Source organism: Tigriopus californicus, chromosome 11 (assembly GCF_007210705.1).
Source record: "Tigriopus californicus strain San Diego chromosome 11, Tcal_SD_v2.1, whole genome shotgun sequence".
NCBI classification, from domain to species: domain Eukaryota; kingdom Metazoa; phylum Arthropoda; class Copepoda; order Harpacticoida; family Harpacticidae; genus Tigriopus; species Tigriopus californicus.
This window is the reverse complement of record NC_081450.1, coordinates 7,538,582-7,561,209: the sequence shown is the minus strand read 5'-3', so window position 1 is coordinate 7,561,209 and position 22,628 is coordinate 7,538,582. Positions and strand designations below refer to the sequence as shown.

General features: G+C 44.7%; 1 protein-coding gene across 2 annotated transcripts in view; it reads right to left on the bottom strand.

The window, feature by feature from the left end:
* The window catches only part of LOC131889830 (oocyte zinc finger protein XlCOF22-like), a 28,916-nt gene extending 8,853 nt beyond the window's left edge, over positions 1–20,063 (bottom strand). The window contains exon 1 of one of the 2 annotated variants that reach the window (XM_059239033.1): positions 19,642–20,063. The gene's annotated coding sequence lies outside the window, so the exon portion shown is untranslated. Of the gene's footprint in view, positions 1–17,669; positions 17,892–19,641 lie in introns of those variants that run through there. The other variant, XM_059239032.1, reaches the window with a different exon arrangement.
* Between the last annotated feature and the right edge of the window lie 2,565 nt (positions 20,064–22,628).

The window sequence follows — 22,628 nt, the reverse complement described above, 5'->3', positions numbered from 1 at the left end:
GGGAATTCATATTCCACGTAAAATCGAGACACTCGTCATTGACCATTCAATTCTCGAAACAGAGCGGTAACTCTACACTCAGCGCTGACCCAAGGTCTAAATTACGTTCAAAACATCACCACGTTCCTAGGAGATTAGCAAACCTCCACCAATCCAGCAACAACCCCAAACCGGTGAGATTTAAAAACTGAACGTGATCCTTGACTGAGCTTGTCCTCCTACTGCTAGAATAGCAGAAGACGAGAGAGTAAATCGAGCGGGAATGATCGACATCATCTGATTAGCAGTCTCGAGCGGCTTCCATTGATATCGGATGAACACAACCAAGGGAATGATGGCTAACAGAGAATGGTTTTAACAATGGCCAAGCAGGCTTTGGGTTGGAAATGAAAATCATGGCCCACAGAGTTATTCATAATTCAGTGACTTGTTTTAAGACTTGACAAATACATTTTCTCCCGGTTCTGTGCCAACGGAGGATTTTGGTTGCGATTTATACATAGATCTCATCTGAACAGAAATAACATCGTGCCGAACAGTCTTTGACGCTAATTTGAGCTTTAACAATCTATCCATCGGACGAGGCTCCTCGGATTCAAGGAAGCTGCTCGGTGGCTAGCTAGCACGACATCGAGGCGAGAGAGGTCGACAGATCAGATTTCCCCTCGTCCCCTTAGGCAATGCTCAAAATAATAGTTCTAGGGCTATTCCATCACCAATATTGAGAGCCGAACTCAATCTATGAATGGAACAGATGATATTGGTTCAAAGGCTCGTTTTTCAATCCAAGCCCATGTCCACGTGATAAAAAAAAACACAACCAATCACAGTAATTTTTGCTCCTCGTCAAAATTAAGAATAAAGGCAGCATGCCTTACAAGAATACATTTTTAACTGTCGAACCCTATTGCCGTGGTGGCCAAGAGCAAGAAAGCATTAGCATTGTTGCTTGTTCATGAATGGAGTGTTCGAGATCGTTTTGATTGGGGTCCATCTTGAGCGCAGGAAAAACAACTGGCTAGTTGCAAGCGAAAAATACAGGGGTTGGGTAAACATGGAAAGATGGATCTTAAAAGGCCAGACCGGCGAGACGATTTCGTTCTCAATGGCGAGTTGTTGATTTTGGGGATGGTTACCGCTGATGAGGTCCGTGGCTCTGATGAAAAGCAAAAAGAAGGCCTAAACAGGAATAATAACACTTTGTAGATTCAACCTCGATTAGTCAAAAAGTGCAGGAAATTATGAAAAAAACCTCAGACTTGGCCTGATTTGATAAAACATCAAAGGTTAAATGGTACATGAATCCAAATTGTTGTAATTGCATGTTCAATTCTAAGAAACTCTTAAAACCCACTTGGAATATCAAAGAGTCGTTGTTAACATACAAGAGCATTGTTAGGTTGCATGTACAACGACCTTGAACAGCAATGGTTTGTGCACCAATATTCAACACCATCTGAATAAGAATTGATAAACACAATCATCCAAAGTTTCATTCCACCCTCTTCAAACAAAACTTTCCTCTGGACTGTAGTGTTTTTTTGAAGAATGTCATCGGCTGGCCGACATTTGAAAGGTATGTACAGTAATTGGCTATTGGCCAGAGTGCCATCAACCCAATTCCCCCCCACGACTGAGACCGTCACAATCGGAACTGCAAAGGTAAACACCAAATCCTACGGGTGTTATTATCCATTAATTGACGGCCTCCTCGTCTGGGTGGCACACTCACCCTAGGGGAATTCATGTCTCCTTGTTGTTGTGCTTCTTGTGCCATTTTGGAACACACACACACCTATCCACACATTCGCCTAATCATTAATCCGAATTGAGTGCTTGGCGTAGTCGAATGAATTTACGTAGATAGAGCCAAAAAGCAACCACAAAAGAACCAGGATGGTTATAGAGGGGAGAAGAAAAGTTGCTTCGTCTCTGCAGTCCGCACTAATTAATGTCCCACCGGTGTTAAAGTGACAGAATTCCCCACGAAATTGAGGTGAGCTAGTCTGAGAGTAGTGGAAGCCGTTTAACGGGTAAAGGGGAAAACACACTTTGCAAACTTATGTACGTACAGTGGCTTTTAGTAAACTTAAGCAGCGAGCACAGCCTCAAACTAACTAACTAACTAGCTTGCTGCTCGTTGTTTCTACCGTGACGTGGGGAAGGAACGTGGAACCATGTCAAGACAACAACGAGTGAGTGGTGAGCCGAGTGAGGAACTCTGGCGTGAAGCTCTTTGCCAACCAAACTCTATTCAAAGTGAGTCTTTGTTGAAGCTTTTGTTCCATTTGAAGTAGACAGAGCCACAGAAAGGAGGAAAGAGAAAGAGAACAACGAATAAGGAGAGAAGGGAAAGAGAGAGAGAGAGAGAGAGAGAAAGAAAGAGGGGGGGGGCTTCTTTTTACCAAGCGTGACAGTTTCAAAATTGTCCCTCAGACTTCAGATGGCAATAACTTTGTTCCAACTCCCTACCCCCATCATTAAAGAATTCGAAATGGACCAATTGAGAGATTTGAATTGCTAAACAGGATATTTTTTGACTTCGCCACAAAATTTAAGACTGCGACGAGGAGAAGTTCTCGCTTGTTAGAAAATAGCTCTTAGCTCTTCTCCCTATTGATCGCTTTGATGTGATGTCGAGTGGCGGCCCTTTTTTGTTTACTTCCCTCATTCTTATTGCTTCATTATCCCAGCTCTGCGTTCTGCGTCATGAGTTTGAAAGATACCCGAGATCCTGGCCTATTTTCTCCAGGCTCAGATTTATTTTGGGATAAAAACACGAACTCGAGCAGGACTTGGGAACGTGGCATTGATGCTTCCTTCTTTCTCTTTTAGTACGTACGTACTATCATGTTCTGGGTATCTGAGGAATGAAACGGCATCCCTCCAATGATTCAAATCATTCGTTTAAAGCCGTTGAGACAACGCCTAAATTCATGGCCTGAATTAGGATCCATTTGCAGACTCCAAAAAAGTCACCCTTTTCCCATTAGATTAAAAGATTGATATCGCGATGCCCTTTATCTGAGCCCTTCTCATTCTTTGCCACCAGCTCTGGGTGGAGTCAGTCAGTCAGTCAGCCAGCCAGTGAGTCAGTCAGTTAGTCAGTCAGTCAGATTGCTACATAGCTATCTAGCTAGGTGGTCAAATTTCCTTCATCCGTCACTGTGGCTGATGATATCGCTGGGTGAAATGCTACGGAAGCCAACCAATGCCCCATTCGCCTCTCCTCTCCTCTCTTCTGGAATCACTTCTCCCACATCGTTTGGTCTGGCCCCCTCGATCACTTAACTTCACATTCTCGGACTTATCCAGTTGATCTTGTGTTTTGGACCCAAAGGAGATATACCTATCTGAATATGAAGTGCCAAGTCCGGCCGATAAAAGAAATACAATTTGTTAGGGAATAAAGATTACTTGATATCGCTCACCCCTTCCTCGTACGTATTTTTACGAGTTTTACTTGTGCTTTCGCTCAGACACGCGGCCAGAAAACAGATGCTGTCCATCTTTTCAATTGAATTCCTGATTTTGTTGGCGAGAACTGACCTGCTTCTTCGTCGGGCGTCACTTCATTCCAGCTAATAGCAAACACATGTTCGCTGTCAGATCTAGTAAATGTTTCTCATTGAGTGTCAAGAATCAGGGTTCAACCCGAAAACTTAGCAGTAGGTCCGCCAAAGCTTCGGGTACGTTCGCACACATGCGTAAGTTGCACACGGAGTTCAAGCAAGCGGCCCTTTCTCTTCATGAATATGAATAGAGCGAACTTCTGAGGACAGACGAGTCCAGCGGATTAGTTGAATCAAACCATCGCCTTCCTTTTACTGCGTTGGCCAATTGTCTGGGATTATTTCCTCAATCTAGACAATTACTTGAAGGCCCTATGTTTGTTCATCCAAAGAGTGTGGGTTCGCATCCCGTCTTGGGAAGAAACTTTGAAACCCTGGGTTTGGGTATCCAGTGAAACAATTTGTCATCGAGATCAATGTTTGTCCGGTTGGTCGGGTACGGGAACTCGAGGAAATTGGAGTCGGGCTAGAGCACCGAAATAAACACGGCTATAGACTCTCCAGGCCATTTTCTAGTTTGTCTCGAGTAAAGAGACTCTTTTACCCCCGTTATAAACACGGATAGAAAGAGGCATTTTCGTTGTCTTTTTTCTCTCTCTCGCGTATGAAGTACATGCGCAACTAAGGCTAATCCTAGAAGCACACACACATACACTCTCTCCCCTTAAAACTATCCTTGTGAGGATCTCACTGACTGGAAGGACATTTTGAGTTTAAGACTGACGGAGCTCTAATACTTGTTATAGATAAATAGAACCATAAATGAGTAAAATATATCATGTTGCTCTTTCTCCAACTTGCTGCCCCTTGCCACAGAAAACAGCGAGTCTGATCTTAATTTGTTCCATTTGCAAAGCGCGATTGATATTTGAATTCTTCGACCGACCATTGTGAGTGTGAAGTAAAGTCAAAGAGGATTCAAATTTCAATGCTTCGAAAATTGAACAGGAATCATGTAATCCTACACTCAAAGGGCACTAAAACATACCCACAGTGCATCACGAATTCAATGGAAGAAAGCAACGACCACAGGGCCAGCAGAGGCAGACAGCAAGTAAAAACAACAACAACAACAACAACAGCAACAACAAAGCCAACAATAGGAGCAAGACCATCAAGAGCCAACGGCCAGAGATCTCGGAAATGCTTGTACTTGTAGGAAAAAGGGGACAGGTCAGGTCGTCCATCTGATGAGCCTTCAACACGAGGGAAAAGGGTTCAACGCAGACGAGGACAGATAAAATATTTGGTCATTTTCTGTTTGCCCTCAACCAACCCAAGTCAACACGTTTATCTCGTCTAAGCACGCTGAAGCCGAAATTCGAGCCCCAAAAGGAAACTTTGAGGCGTGAAATTTTGCTTTACTCTTGTCTTGTTCATTGATTTCGTTGAATTGAATGGGGGAGAGAGACTCTTGCGTTTCCACGGGGCAAATTTTGAAGATAATTCACGATCAACATGATCCAAGTACTTATCACCAAACAATTGTTAGGAATTTACTCAATATCTCAATGTTGCAGGACCAGATTACAAGAACGTAAGTGATGCATACCAAGGCTTAGTGGGGTTTGCTTTGTCATCAAACTATCCGATTGTATCAAGTCTGACCTGTGACACCACTCATTAGTCAACGTTGGTTTGACCAATCTCTATCAATGTAAAACAATCTTTGACGTGCTCCTTGGACAAAGAGCTCCAGCAACAACGGTCACTTTAATTTGGCCTTTGCTGACAGCAATATTGGACCAGATTGGATCCTAATTCGGATGGAATGTAGCAAAGAACATACCTGTAACAAATTGGAGGAGAAAATATGAAATGCTTTACTTAAGAGGAATGTTGTTACTTCCTCGTCTCGTTTCCACATTGGTGAGTCGGAAAAAACACTTTTGTACGAACTCTAACTCAAGTCATCATAATTCGTAAATAACTTGGAAGCGCAGGTGTACGTGTGTTGCATTTCGCCATGCCTTTGGTGGGGGTGGACTTGGTGATCATCAGATAGAAATAGGTTCTAAAAATGTGCGTCAAAAATAATAAGAAGAAGAATAGTGACAATTAAAAACCACGAATTAAAACCATTCTTTAAATGGAAAGGAGTTACTGCCAAATTCATATTGGCTGTATTTGGTCATGCTTTGTTTTGAGGATTTTCAAAGAAGTTCGTCTAGACTGGAGCACTTTTTGAAAAGTATACAAATGTTTCAGTGGCAGGTTGGCCCTCACTCAGGCAGCATAGTTAGCCGTTGCACCGTCCTTATATAGCTCGGATTGGCGTTTTCAGCTGTTTTCCATTGAATCATTTGTTTCTTTCATTTTTTGACCAAAGTACTTACTATTGTAGAAAGCCCAAAAACCTACAGTTATATTTGACTTCTTCACAGCCCTAGTGATCAAAAGCGAGTGCTTTGCGTTTTTGACATCTCAACTCAAACGTAGAATATAATCTGTCCGAAAAGATGGCAAAATATGTGCAAGTCGTGGGGACTTACCTAAATAGCAAACAACTTCAAAACAGTTGAAGCAAAATTTCATTCGAAGACGCTTTGAAACACAATAATACAACCCGATTGTGTACAGAAGCTTCTAAATCCAAATCTCGAAAAGTTTTAAACATCTTATTTGGGAATCAAATTTTCAAAATGGGGCATATAGTGATTATTCTAGGCATTGAAAAGTTTCGCCAAGCACTCGCTCAGTGTTCCTTGGAGCCTGAAAATATCTCCCCGTACTGAGCTACAATAAGCCAGGCCCAATTCCAATCCCTCTCGGACCCAAAACTACAGAAAGCCAGGCTTGCACTGTCATTCGCACATGAATGCACTTCTTCTTTCGTTTCTTCCTCAGCCCGTTCAAATTTTCCGGATTCGTGGTTTTCTGCTCATTTCCTCTTCTTCCAATTCAATCGCCTCACGTTCGCAAATTTCATTGCTTGTATTCGCATCTATTCCAAGATGTTATGCTCCCAATTGAAAATAAGGCAAATTTGTTCGATGCAGAAGCGGAAATAATTTTTGACCCACAATCCAAATCTCAGCTCGATTGGGTGCTTTTCAGTGTCAAAGTTTCCATTTACTACTAGCCTAGATTATACTTTTCAAGAAGGTTACAGCCCATTCCAAGTTCCGTATATGGTGTATATACTAGGTATGATCGTCATCCGGGAGGTCTAACTGGCATCCTGACAAGTTCTCTGCATGTACGTACAATGGCTCAAAGACGGTGGCATTTGTGTTGGCATTATTTCTCGTGTTGTCATGGGATCTGTTATTTTTACCCCTGGAAAAAGAGAAGGAAAAAAACTTTTTCCCTTCCTTTCTCTTTTTCTCTCACGCTTTTGAACTCGTTCACTAACGCTCTGTCTGTCGGTAGCGTTGTAGTTAAGTCGTCAAAGCGTCAAAAACACCTCTGACGAACGGAGATGGACGGATGGCTGTTTGAATATCATTGTTTGAAAGCTTTTGGGAGGCCTCTCATTCGTTTTGTTTTCACTTTCTCCGAAAGTTACCCATCCAGGTATGCTCAAAGCATGATGGCTCCAATTCAGCACCCACCCACCCCCCTTTTCATAGATTTTTAGTTCGTTTCTCAAATTCGGGCTTTCCCAAAAGCTTCCAAATAGTAGATATATTGTAAATAGTGTAGCGAGTACCTGATATTCTACTTGTAGCGACCTACAGTATACGACTATCTTTTTGCCCGACTCGACCGAGCGTCGACCAAAAAACGTTACAACTGACCCTGGCTCCTGGTTTAGAAAACATTATCATATCATATGGCTTAACTCAAGAAAGTTCGAGCCCCACCAACGGAAAACTCGGTTACTTTGGCAATTTGGTTCCCCTCAATTTTGATCTGTGTTGTCGACAAAGTTATCGTCCGCGTTATTACTTTTGTGGACTATTTATTGGTAGTGTATTCGGAGTGATGTACTCTTGGCAGGCAAAGCACCGGATGATGATGATAATGATGATTATGATTTTGATGATGGGGATGGTGGGTTGTTGCGACCCAAGTTACAGATATAACAATGATAATAACATTGGTACTGATACTAAAGCCTAAAGCTACTGCTGTCCGGGGGAGTGACAAAGAGAAGGCCTGTCGACGGTGAAGTTGGTCTAATGGGATGGCTGGTACTACACAGTCTCATTCCAATCACGAGATAGTCTTCTTCTGCTTTTTCCTACTTGGGTCCACCTTTTCCGTTTCTTTTCTTTCCTTTCCTTTCCTTTCCTTTTTCTACTCGGGTACAAATTATCCTTGGTCATGACATGATATCTTGAATGAAAAGAAATATGATCGGAATGGAAGCCATATATCTCTTGCCAATACTAATATGGACGAGCAGACGAGCGCACTCAATTGCACTAGAAATGACAACAAGAAGCTTGACACCTCAAGTCAAAAGAGTCAGAAGCCCCCAATCCCCCATTGTCAGGTGTGTCCTTCCACTAGAATGAGTAACACCATCATGTCATTGGAGAATCGGATCCATGCCCATGGGCTAATCGGATGCCAACAGGAGATTGTGAGCTTGAAACATTTCAATTTCACCGTCTCTCTGTCAAGACAAGTCACAGGAAAATACCGTAAACCAGGATAAGCTGACACTTCGACGTTTACATCTTCGCTCGAGCTTGTGGTAATAGTGGCATATCCCAATGCATTCTTGACAAATTGCCTGCCATCCCACCCTCTTCCAGTTCCTTTCTCTCAATTCAAATCGTAGCGAATGGAAGTTGCGACCGCTGAGCTCGCTAAGCTGTTCGGGTCTTGGCATCAACTCCAAATCGGGAGGTTGCTGGAAAACTAAGATGTACATTCAAAAACGTGCATTTACCAGTCCCAAAGGCCACAATGCGTGCGGCACGCACACTGATCCATCCCAAGAGAGAGAGAGAGAGAGAGGGCCAGATTGAGGGTGACGATGGACAAAACCCGTTGGCGCTATGGCCTCCGACCATCCTGGCCACACTTACCACCCAAGTTCAGAATGTGGATGAAAGGGAATGAAATGATGGCACTCTTTGCCCCTTGAGCTATCCTACCAAGTACAATGGATATTGATTTCACCGACTGTTCCTGGGCGGAATGAACTTCCAACTTGAAGAACATGATCCAATTCAAAATCAGTAGCGAGTTTGGTTTGGACCCAAGCAAGCCATAATTCTTTTGGTTCGCCGTGAAGACTGACTTCAACAACGGGAGTAAAGTAGCGACAAAGTTTGGAACAAGAGGGACGTTTCATCAAAAGTGAGCAGGCTCCAAGACGGTTCCGATGGGTCCGCCGGCTCCCAAGTGCCTTCCTTGCTCGTTGTGCTGACAAAGTGCATCATGCATCATATATCTGCTCCTGACTTGATCGGTAGCTTGCCAGCTTGCCTACTTGTCTATGTAGTGGCTGTTACCACCACTAAACAAGTCAGCCACTTTTATTGCCTCGAGATCTCATCCGAATTTGAAGAGGAAACGCACCTTGGAATACGCTTTATTGGAAAAGCCCAACTCTCGTTGGATCGAGTTGTTCCATCAAGATCTCCTCCTGACTTTTTGGACAAGTGCTTCGGAAAGCTTCAACTTTACCACCACTTTGGTTGTGGTGGGATGGCAAAGCGAAGCAAAGGAACCAGTAGGGCGAGCAAAGAAAGAACGAGCAGCCAAGGACGACAACGAGGAGTAGAAGAAGAAGCAGGAGAAGAAGACGAGGAAGGACGAGGAGGAGGAGGAGGAGGAGGAGGAGAGGGAACAAATGTAGTACTTCAATATTGCGGGACTGATGGTCTCCAGTCCACTTGAACCACCCTCAGTGTTGTTGGTATAAGACGCAGAGATGGATAGGAAGTAAGGAGGAACGGCAATGGTCATCAGTTTGAGCTCAACCGCATTCGAGGGGCCCCAGAAGCTCTCATCCTCGATGACGAGACGAACAAAAAACAACTGCCATGCCCTTGGACAATAGAGCGCGAACCCAGGCAACTTTTTCATCGCCTCGCAAAGAGGTCAGGTCAAGTGGGTAGTATTGCCGTAAAAAGACTCTTCCTTAAGGTTAGAGGAGTCGGCGTTGCCAATTGGCCCCCCTGCTTCCTTGGGCTCCTTCCTGCTGTTTGGGCTCCTTTGTGCCCTCATTGTGCCAAGATGGCACACCGTGTCGTAAATCATATCTGGCATGCATAAGTGAAGTGAACCAGGGAGGCCAATAACTGGAGCAGAATTTAATCAGCAAATCAGAGGGGTGAACAGGGCCATCTCTTATATTATTTGCCATAATGAGCATGAATGAAACCCACAGCTGCTCTCCCAACCGTTCCAACCTTGGAAAAAAACCTACATCTTCACAGTCCCAGAGGATCCCAGCAAATCACTTGTCTCAACGGGCATTGGAATGTTCTACTCGGCCATTGAGATTTTCGTTTCTGTAAAAAAAATTTGCATTGCCTAAAGCAGCATTGGGTGTGGCTTAGAAATTTCTCTATTTTTCGGGTTTGATTTAACGCCTGTTTGACTTCATTAATTTGTTCTCGTTGGCAATTCTCAATTCTTTGCGTTCCACAACGTCTGCTGGTACTAACTCTTCAACCGTCGTCGTCGTCGTCATCTTGTGACTCAAGTCTTAATCCTCGACTTCTGCTTTAGTTTTCCACTGAACTTTGTTCTCGGGCTTGTGTGATGGTATGTGGGTGAGTGTGTGTGTGTGTGTGGAGCGGGGAGGGGGAGGGGAGGGATCTGGAGACAAGGCAGAATCAGACCAAGTTTGCCGTAGTGCCGCTGTTGCATGCAGCTACTCAAGAGCTCTGTGATTAAGGAGGAGATGCATGTTTAGTCAGTCACTGGAGCATAATCTGGTTGATTAGCAGGGTGAACTCGTTCCGTTTCATTGACGTGAATGACATTTCTGTGCTGTGTTGGATAATGCAATAGTAGTACTACATAGAATCAGGCAACAGACGCTGGCTTCCCGATGCCAGCGTCTGTTGCTTGAGTTCTTGGACTTCCACCCACCAACTTCAAAAGCTTAAGTCTGATCATCCGCCGAAACTATGGTAGCCACAAGATGAGCTAAACGCTGGAGGAGTGATTTCCTATAGCGCCAAGCACCCATTTGCAGCTCTTTAGAAGGATTAGAAGCGGCAGCCAACTTTGCAGATATAACGTATTTGGACCCCCTCCAAAGTGAGTCTCTACTAGCTGGACCAGAGCGCACAAAACAAATGAACGAACGGAAGAAAGAAAGAAAGAAAGAAAGACAGAAATAAAAACAAACCGCTGGACAGCTAATAGGCGATAATTTTGTGGCCAGAAATGGCAAGCTAACCTCATATGGGTTGTAACGTTACTACTTTGTGGATAGTGGCAATCATCAGTTACCTGAAGAACAAAAAAAAACGAGGGTCGATGGATGATTAGTGGGCTTTTCAAGGCCCATCATGAGACATTCAACAAACGTGAATGATGTCGTAAATACCTTTCACGTCCATTTTGATAGATCTGGCCCCACTTTTTGTTCAGACCAATCGAGATAACTCGCACTACTCGTACGCAAGTAAATCCAACGAAACTGCTACCCAAGCCTAAACAAATCAGGCCTCTGAAGGAGGAATAGTAGGGCTCACAGTAGTCCTCGTCCACACCTGGATTAACAACCGGCGTTGGTCGTTGGGGCGAAGGAATGGATGGCTTCTCCGATCTCCGAAAGCGTCGTACTCGATCCAGTTTTTTGCCTCACTAATCAAATCACTGGACGAGGAGTAAAAAGCTCCGCTTACTTTTTACGACCCTTTATCACCGATTGATATAAGGTGCCGATTAGCCCCGGAGACTAATCACACGGTGAACAAAAGTCCACCCTCCATCACATTTATTGTTCAATCTTTTTGAGTGGGCTTCGAGGATAGTACCACGAACGCCATTCGGGAGGAACATCCTGGCTATTTAAGATGATTCGGGTCGGTTCAGAGGCGGAAAAGAAACCTCGAACCACAAGAACAGAGCAATAAAATAAGGTTGTCAGGGACTGAGTTATGAACATCTAGTGTACGCATGTGAGGGTATGCATCATTTCCCACCTGAGTTCAAAAAGGTCAAGCTTGTTATGATCTGGGAAGGGGTATCTCAAATCAGGCAGGACCACCGCTCTCTGAAAGGCATTTTAACCTCTTCTTTGAAAAAGCCTTCATTCTCTCACTCGATCATCCTTAGAACGAGATCCATGCGAACTGAAATTCAACGAATCACATCCCAATCTGACTTAAGCATGAATCATACCAACGCTGAATCTGATAGGAAGAATACGTGACGAAATAAAAGAGGCTCGATTTCGATGAAAACAGCCCAAATAGCGATGTGGTGGGATTGAGGGGGTCTAATCCTATTATGACCCACTAAAAGCCACCCATGACCCTCCGTCGATCCCACCCAAGGCAACACACCACATGGCTACTAGTACATACAATACCACATACTAAAAGCAATGGCAAGCAGCATACTATACACATCCAAGGCAAGTAGCACGCATGCATTCTTGCTTCTTTGCTTGCTTGCTTGCTTACTCAACTCGGATGGGTTTCCATGGCTGTGGCCGAAGTTCGAAGAACGGAGAACGAGAGCGTTCGACGTGATTCGTCTTTGTTTCATTTGTTTCTTCTTTCTTCCGAGCATCGCATATCTCCAACGACGGTCCGACTACCAATACTACTTCTACTAGACCAACATCACCACCACTACCATGCCACTACAGTACTACTACCACAACTACTACCCCTATTTGCATCTCCGCAATGGAGTGGAGGAGGTGCATGCTTGAATGGAAGTTGTTAGAAGGAGGATTTTGCCTCTCGGACCTCTTTCGCTTTATGCTCACACATGGACTCATGTAACATGAGTCATTAATCATCTCAATAACGACGAGGGAGGTATTAAAATCTTCTCCCCCGGATTTAATGTTTCCGGATTTTTTTCCACTGGCTCTCGAGCTCTCTCTGTTTTTTTGTGTGTGTCTGCCCATGTGGGTTGTTGTGCAAGATTGGGGTGTAAAATGGAGAAGAGAAAAAAAAGCAGAGGGTCATGAGGATATAGGTTTCATGCTTCAGAGCAAGATTAACCCGAGCCCAAGCAGACTATGCGAAGATAGATTAGTCGACTGCTGTGAAATTTTAGTAAATCACTTTGTTGATTCAGTTGTCGAGGAAGCGGGCAACTTGATGTCTAAAGTTAGCCTCAAGCTCAAGATAAGTAAAAGATGGCTATTTTTTCTTTTTTCTAGAATATGTCATTCTTTTTGAGATAAAAGCTTCGCCAATTGGTTGGCATCATTCAAGCTCTAACATTGAACCTAGCTCTAACTAGCACTCACGCCAAAGTTTAAGGGTCTTTTTCCATGTCACGAGGCACGAGGAGATGAGGTTCCAACGTCAGCTGGTTGTCCTCGGCCTCCCCATGTGCAATAAGAAAGAATATCGTGTACAAACGACGGCATTAGTGGGTGGGAAAGGTCCAAGGCAGAGGCTAGTGGTTTGTTGGTTGGTCGCCGGTGGCTGGGCCAATAGGCGCAGTCTTAATGACTCTCATCACCTCCAAGCGGCCAGTCGAAACGATCGAGGTCAGGCGTGACTATTCCAAGGTGGTTCAAGCCAACGATCTCAATGAATGCTTGGAAACAGTATGGATGTCATTGAGGCTCGGACGGTACTTTAAGGCACGTGTGTTCCCTTTCACAGATAGCAGAGTCGGAGGGAGCACTCTATGTAATATAAGTATCAAATACACAGAACTGGCCCACGGAGTGTCAAACAGCTCTGTTTTATGACCGACCAACCAACCAACCAACCAACCAACCAACCAACCAACCAACCAACCAACCAACCGACCAACCAACCGACCAACCAACCGACCGACCGACCGACCGACCGACTCTCCCACTTAAAGACAAGATTTTCATAGGACCCGAAATGTGATATTATTTTTGCCCTCTTCTTTCACGGTATGTAATAGAAGTGTTTTTATTTTGGTTGGTAAAAGCCCTTTGGAGAACCCGAGCATATGTATTTGCTTCCCTAACGAGCCCATCGGCCCCATCCTCGATCTCGCGCCAACCATTGTTACCGAGACTCGAAATGAATGCAAATCCTTAGGAAATGCGAGATCTCATCTTTTACTTCCGTGCCATTTGACCCACGCTCATAATGAATAGAAGAAAGGACTCTGCTTACGTTCTTTCATGCTTTGTACAACACTCTTCTCTCCTTTGCTCAAATACAAACAAGAAATGAACCACAGACCACAGATCGTGTTAATATATTCCTGACCTCAAGCAAATTTGTCCTGAGAAGTGCATCAGTTCATGCAAATGTTGACCCGATTAAATACTTTGTGCTTTCAAGAGCAATGGTGGCCATAGTTTCGCAATTCAAATGGACTCTTTGGAAGACACCATTCGCTTTCTCTTTCTCGTCTTTCTCTCCCTTTATTCATCCCATTGAGCATCATCCATGGCGTTAAGATAGATTGATCTCTTTCTCTGGGACTTGTCAATATGAGCGTAATCTCATCTTGATATTCACCACTAGCTTTCACTTAATTCCATGTATCGTGCTTGAGTGCTTCAGTGGTCCAAAGGATCAGTGACAGAAGGAAAAGTGCCGAGAAAACCACGTGCAACGGAGAATGAAAGACACAAGAAGATACGCTACTTTATCAAGAATGAAAAGGCGGAAAATATCGGTACTACACGCCACTCCTCATGCTTTTAGTAGCGCTTTGCCTTCATTTGGAGAAGAAAAAAAAAGGAATCCTAACCCAGGAGAAATTGTTTTTTTTCATTGCAAGAGTTTAACTTAGGCCCTTCAAATTCAAAAATGCATTCATGACCTTTTCTGATCTCTAGATCGTTAACAAAGGCATATTAAAGGGTCACATTCGATATAATATCATGTTCAAAAGCAATCAGTATTGATAAGATCTTGGGAGCGTTTTGCTCAGTTGCATGGAAATTGTCTCCCCTCTCTTCGGTTCAATATTCATAACTAAGCCAGTCGCCCAATCATTGCACCATCCATCCAACCAGCCAACCAACCAACCAACCAACCAACCAACCAAGTAACTACCCCACAATCCGGTAAGCAAAGGAGGCGAAATAAATGAGGGATTAAATCTTCTTTGAAGGATTATTTTGCCTTCTTGAAATGAAAAAGCCTTCTTTTTCTTCAATGTGATTCTCGGGCACATCAAACTCGTTTCGAACTTAATCGTACTTCCAAAAGTTCAGGATCTAGGGAACACAGTACATAGTATACAGGAGCTACTGCATTAAGATGAAAAGAAGATTACTATAAATTAATCCAAAGGAAACGACGAAGCTCCGTTCTTTGTTTCAGAGGGAACCCGAACGACTAACAACGACGAATGGCAGACTTAGAAAAAAGCTCCTAGTTCTATCCATTCCATTACACTTACTGACATTTTATCTGACAATAAATACAACGGACAAGTCAATAAAAGGCATCAAATCTGCATGGACGAGTGCAACCATCCTCGGGGGAAATCAATGTAAACTGTCACCCTTTTATGCATCTCATCTCATCTTACATTTCGCGGCAGTCCCCGACCAGATATTATCTGGCCTTTCTACATCTCGCAAGCTCTGGATGCACCATACCTCAGCGAAATTTACCGTCTTCCACAGGCAATACATAAATATACCTGCTTCACTTAGGCTAACGGTTCCTAATCGCTTAGTGTTGAACCTAACGATTTGGTTGAGAGATGGGATTAATCATACAAAGGGATGCCTAGTCTACCCTAGACTAATGCACTAAATGCATTCAAGCCCCCCCCTCGATCCCTTCTCCCATCTGCCGAACCCTCGTCCAAGAGTACCCCCAAGGCATGCGCACACCCAACCCCCAAAGAACACCCCTTCCAGCTTGAATTGCACGAAGGAGCGAAAGGAAGTCTAAGAGGGGATTGGAGACCGGCTGAGTGAAGGCAGAAGGAAAATGAGCAATACCAAGAGTGCACTATTAGGACAAGACAGTGGTATGGTAGTTTCCAGCCGGATAGTTGGGGTCGTCCGAGAGCCATCGCACGAGGTCTTGAAGGTGAATGCGGCCAATCCTTTCCTCTTCTGAGCTCCCCTTCCTTCTTCCCGAACACTCTTCTTTTTGCCACCCCTCTGATCTTGTTGTGATATAATTCAAGACGTCATGTGCCACTAAGGTGGATGATGCATACGTAAGCCCACAAGAACAAGACCCTGAATTGGATTGCTCTTATTGGTTTTCCATCAGTATAATGAAGCGCGCTCGCACTCAGGCACATGCATCGATCACAATGACTATTTACTACATATACATGCGACTGAATAGACGAGCATTTCTAGAGCTAGTGGCCGGCCGTGGGAAGGAAACCCAAGAAGCGCACGTTCCAATGCAGAAGTGTGTAATAACATCACCACGTGTTTCTACTTGAGATTTACTGAGACGTTGGTTGAAGGTTGGGTACTGGTAACGTGGATCAGTTTTTCATCCCATGAACCCCTTCCACGACGGAATTGGCTTCACCACTTTCTCAATACCAGGACATTTCAAAGATTGTGAATCCAATGCCGAATCGCGAACCTTCGAACGCAATGGACGCAGGAGAAACTCTGAAGTAGTCATATGTCCCTTTTGTTCCATAGCTGGATGGAAACTCGTTTAGAGGCCAAAAAAGTGTCTCTTCCCGGGGCTTTGGGTGTAGAGCAAAGTCACATGAAGAAATTGTACCATAAGACCAGTCTCCTTCTCAAGTTTGTCCCTTCCAAACCTGTGCATGAGGGAGAGTTCGTATTCGGCATCATCAGTCAGTCCTGTTCCTCGCCTCCGTCTGACTTCTGAGCCTCGAAGCTTCTTCAGACCTGACCTACAGACGGATCGTGGGACGGAACCTAATGGCACTATGCTACTGCCTTCTACCTATTTGGTCTTATTGCTCGTACTGATACAACAACAACAACTACTACTACTATTACTATTCCTATAACATAGTACTTCCCCTCCATCCAGCAGTATTTGAAAGAGGGACAAGGTTCGAGGAGGAAAGAAAGTGGAAGAAGCTGAAGAAGATGCAACTTTTAATGAAAAGAACTTGATTAGAGGCAAACTTTCGTCTCTCAACGACGAGTCGACTGTCGAGGGATGTGGGACCAGGAGCTAATGCTCAATGGAATAAATAAGTTTGAACTCATTAGCGATCCAATCTCCGGCAAATCCCGAGACATCCATCCAGTGTGCCCAAGCCCCCTCACTAGGTAGTTCCTATTGGCAAATATATTGCATTTAAAGAGAAATGACGTGAAATAGGTCGTGCCATCAAGAATATGAGTCATCCCCCCAAGGTGTTATATTTTAGTTGCACGTAATAAACTCTCGATGATGTCATTTCGTAAGTTGTTTAAGAGTGTGTGCATAAATAGTAAACGCAGACATCGATAAAAGAATAAAGAAAGACATGGTCAGAACGATAAAATGGCTGACTCGGACTATTTCTGGTGACCATTCGAAACCTGTACCATGTACTTTTTACTTGAGGTTTTGGAGCCTTCCGTCATTGGTCCTTTCAGTCACCAACCAAGTTACCACGAGAGTAGAAAGACTAGAGCCTCAGAGTTTTTAATTGCTCGCAACGTGGCTTGCCTTACACAATTCGGTGGCAATTGGACTTCGGGGCCAGAGGGAAGAACTTTTCTCTCCTGGATTTGACGTGCCTAATGATTGAGACCATGGGCGAAGACAACTAATGAAGCCTAACTATTCCAGTCTCTCTTGGGGTTCAAATGGCTGCTCCAATGACCATGAGGTGGTGCTGGGAAATACTTTTTCGGGGGTTCGCGTTCGTTTAGACAGTCAATGTGGACAAAAGAAACTTTGTTGTGCGAGGATTTCGGACTCAAAATGGCCCCTCGAATTCCAGAGAAAAAAAAATGACTCATTAGCGGACAATTGATTGGCGGAAATATATTTGGACAGAAATGTATGACGAGGGGGCCCTCGGCGACTCACGTACCCTAACGATGATGCATCGTCGAGTCATTGTGGTATTATTAGCGCAAGCACAACTCACCTTGGAAGTTATAGAAGGCTTTTCCTTCTCGAGAGGAGGATGCTTCTTCCCTACTTTCAAACTTGACTAGCAGAGATACAGTATATATTGGCTTCGGGATAACAAGGCCACTGCACACTTCATCTAGTGTTATGTCATTTTCTCATGGGCGCACTTGTGTCAGATTGGAATCCCAATTATCTTGTTTTCTTGTTCTTCCAATTGGCCAACTCGAATCGTCCGACTCGAATCGAAAAGTGAGAGACACAGAAAGAAGGAAAGAGCAAGCAAGATTTCAGTCTGCCTTTTTCGGTGTTTTCAGGGGCTGAATATCTATCTGCCTTGGTACGAGTCTGTTGTGCAACTGCCGGAACACAAAAAACACACGAAAAGAGAACGAACGAACGTGGAACCACCACGAGCGACCCTTACGTTGCCAATGTCTTTCCCGACAGCTTCTACTTCTTCTTCCTCCTCTTTCCTTCTTTCTTCTTCTCCGGCTCCAACCCCGGCTTCAACTCCGTCTTCTTATGCCTCCTCGTTTCTTCGCTCAAGACTGTCTGAGAAGTCTGATTTCCACTTGGATCCTTCAGACTGCTATAGAGCGCTTTTGGTTCTTCAGTGGATCTCAATGGGGATGAGGACGAAGGACGGAGGACGAGGTTCGCGCGTAGATTCTGGCATTCGTGTATGTATCACTTTTACGTACTATGTTGTAGGAGTGCAGTCCAAAAAAGGATGGAAAAGAGGATGATGGCAAGAGGGAAGACAGACACGGTTCTTTGCAAAGGATCAGTTCGAACAAAAATGAGGAAAGAGAGCCAATGGATCGGCGTCAACGGGGGCGTCCTCGCCGTGTTCTCACTCACTAGATGCAAGTTATGGTGGAACGCCGCCTCAACGAACGAACGGAGAGGCCAATACTTAGTGAAAAAGGATGACGTCGGCAACGGCGACCAACGCGAATAAGACGAACCACCCGAAAAGGGACATGGATCTCAGAATCCCCTTTTTCTTTTCTTCTTCCTCTCTTCCGCCTCCTCCTCCTCCTTGTCTTGCGTCGATTGTAAGCTGTCTAAGGAGAGCTGGTGTATATGTGTGTGCGTGTGTATGTGTGTGTGGGGGGGGGGATGTGTTCTATGTATGCACTGTTGTGTCAAGACCAAGAAATGTGGGAGATCGTATCCACGATGTAAAAAAGAGGGACTAATACCGAAACGCTCTCTGTATTCCATCCCTCCTTCTCCTCCTTCTTGTCGTCGGTGTTCCCCTTTGGAATCGACCCCGACCAGGGTGGTAGTGGCTGTTGTTTTTTCTTCGGGTCCTTGATTTGGAAACACACTAACACTGATTGGTTGTTTACGCCACATTGGACCAAATCCGGGGACGAAAAAGAATCCGCCTCTCTTAAAGGACCAAGTCACTTTCTCTACGCGTTCTTTAGTAGCCGTAAAGACCATTTGAACAATGGCGGCAATTTCCAGATGACATTTTTCTCCCAAAGCTCTTTTCCTTTTGTTCTCTGGTCTTTTCGAAGTCTGTTTCGCCGATCTCAAGAATCCTAGGTCGATGTAAAGCTCCCGAGTTTCTTCCCCCATTCATCAAAAAGTGACTGGCTCGCCCTCTCTAATTAACGTTGTCCCAGCCAGCTTTCTTTTCATTTCTTCTTGGTACTTGTGGTTGTAGCAATTCAATATTCTATAAAAGCGCTCAATCGAGAAGGGAAAATGTAAGGCCATTCGATTGGTCAAGAGGAGTTGTAATGCACTGCAGTCGTTGAGTTAACAAAGCAAAAGCTAGGCACACAAGTGCGAAACTTGGTCCATGAAGAAACGATGATTGTTTCCTCGGTCTCAAATTTGTTAATTATACCGCCGTTTACAAGTTTAATGAGCAAAAAAGGGGTTCACAAATGTACGAATTGCACGTGTGTACCCACCCACGTCCCTCTCCAATCCGGTCGCTCAGTTGACCCGAAGATTTATGTGCTTACCTCGTCAGTGAACAAGGGAATGCCATGCGTGGTAACGCTCACAGCGACCTAATGGGTCCGTCCACTCGTTGGGGTTCAAATGCTAGGCTCATTTTGAACTGGATACGTTTCAAAGCGGCTCAGCCGCACTGAAGAACAGCAGTATACGGGAACAGTCAGTCGCTCATCAGTCAGCGCAACAAATGCCGGTGAGTTAAAGAGTCAATGGGGATCGACGAGACGTCTAGTTCCAACTTGTTTCTCCACCAGTCACCCACCAAATTGATTTAACACTCAATCTGTCTCCGCTCGTGCCACCGAAAACGCACTAATGCCTGATATTCAAGGCGGAAGGATTTTTGCCATTCTTGGCGCCGATGCCAACTTTGATACCCGTTCACGATATCCAGAGAAATTTACCCAAAGAAACACAACGTCCCCCAATGTTCAATATCGTTCAATTTCGCGCAGGTAAGATAGAACCTGCAGGGTCTAAATGACAATCACATCCGGCATCCAGATCTGTTGGGATCTATCGGGATCGGTTAGGATCTGGCTCTGGCTTTGAAGGGTGGCCAGCCAAGGCACTGAAGATGATGATTATGAGTATTTTCCAAAGAGTTTTTCCCCCTCTCCACTTGGGAGGTCCTCTCCCACACGGATTTTTTTCACCTTTCCGTATCGCACACGCACTCACTCAGGCACTCACTCACTCTCGCACATACACACCCAACGAGCAGGGCATAGGACCGTGAACGAGCAAATTCTACGTAGTAGGTATGGTCTTGTATGTGGGCTGGTGAGTGAGTAAATTCAGCAACGAGGTGAAGCAACTGATGGGGAAGTCCGTTTTCGAGAAGCAGGGAAGCGGGGGATTTTTCAAATACCGGAACACCTTGAAGTACGACAGCCAGCCAACAAGATCAGCAAAACGATCACGGTTCATATGTACGACAACATTGCTGCCAGCTATGCTCTCTTGGAACCTGGGAAGAAGACGGAGGAGCAAGAAAAAGAGGGAAGGACGGGTTGAACGGGGACAAGAGATGAGACGGAAGAGGGGTGGGGGAAAAGAGAAATGAGACGAAAAAGATAGCGCGATTACTCGGAAGGAAAACTGGAGTAATTGGAGAATTCCTGCTCTTTTCCGTTCTCGTCCTCGAGAGACTCAGATGGTGGCGTACATTTTGTTGGCCTCGGGATTAAAGCGTTTAGCGAGGGGCAGGCCATGCATACCAGAGAAGAGTACAGTTTTGCTCACTCCTACTGCATTACTACCACTGCTATGCTGCTGCAGTGCATCAAATGAGTGAGTGAGTTAGTGAGTGAGGGCTTGTCCACTTGGGAGTTCGTGTTCAGAGAGGTGCCAGGAATATTCACAAATGATTTGGGACTGTCAAACGGATTTGAGGAGGCTTAATGGATGGCAGGGCCGGGGAATTCAGAGAACTGCCTTCTGCTCTCCAAGGAAAACTATGTGGAACGAGAATGTGAATGGGAAGTATCACTCATTGGAGTACTTGGCACGTCCAAAAATAGGTCTGGATGAAGAAGAACACGATGTTCAGCCCGAGCAACACACCGACACCATCACCGACAACCCTGACTGAGATGAGAGTGGATTTGATGCTTGAGTCTCTCCTATGTAAGGCCAGTCTGTCTTTTTTTTGTCTTTGAATTGAAAAGTCAGATAATTGAGAATCGCAATTGGCCACACTTGTTAAAATGCCAGTGTCCGCTGGTTAACTAACCATGACCGTTAAACGTTGTTAAAGGAGATAATACGTAGTGGATGGAACGACGTGATCGGTCGGACCTTCTGGCCACTGCCTAGACTGAATCCAACAACCGACCGAGGTTGAAAGCAACCCAGTGGCCAGGAAAACCGCCCAAACCCACCAACTACTATGATGTATACGTTTCCTACAACCATCCAACTATTCATCCGTCCATCTTTCCACTTAGCTATCTACTGCGTCTACTTGTGGTAGTGCTACTCTACGTACGGATACCTATGTGTAGTAGTTCATGGCATAGGTGTCTTCGTCAACACGCGGTGGGTTCAACCACAAAAAGATCGGTTCCGAAACTTCTCTCCTTGGATGAAATGGAGGACGGCGTCGTCCAAGCCAACGAGGCTACTCTCGTCATCATCGTCGTCGTTGTCGTCGTTGTCTTCGTTGTGGTGCTGATCGAGAACCTCTGTCATTAGCCGTGCTGAATCTCGAGCCAGAAGCCGCAAGACGAAAAAGAGACGAAGCCCTTCCTTGGTTCTTTGAACTTTTGAAAGTGTCGTAGCCTTGTGCGGGAGGTTTGTGAGGCCACTTGGATTCCAACTCACTCATCGTTCAAGAGAGGGGCTCCAGTTCATAAGTCAACCATGACACGATTATCCTGGTCGAATGCCCCAAACCCGAAACTCAAAAGCGAGACCCACTACCTATGGAGTTGTTAGTATGCACATTCTACGTGGCTAGCAGGCTGCCCGTCTGCCTAACATTAAACTATGAGCATCGACTAACTAGGTATGTGCACATGGCTTCGGGGTCAATTGCCGTGGTCTGAAATCAACTAGTATTCCCTCGAAGATAGGAACGAACTAGAATCAAAACCTGAAATGGAGCAAAATTTTGGATCAGAAATGCTTGATAAACCACACACATTATGAACAGCTCATCTTGGGTTCCCTGACGTGCTACCATTCTAAATCTATTTGAACATTCGAATCCTTGATACAAAATGTGTCGAAACAAATGCCTACATACACTCACCAAGTAACACTGGGAATCATGCAAAGTGAATTTTCTGGTGGCCGCCCCCTACAAGACCCCAGAACGAATTTATATTGACTAGAACTACAGACGAAACGCTTGTAGTTTGAAATCGTATCGGCGGGGTGCTGAAGAGACAACAACCTACAAGTCTTGGTCAGAAGCCATCACATGAATTCAAAAGAAAACTTAAAATATCCAATGAGACGTACTTCTTGCGATAAATTCCAAAACTGA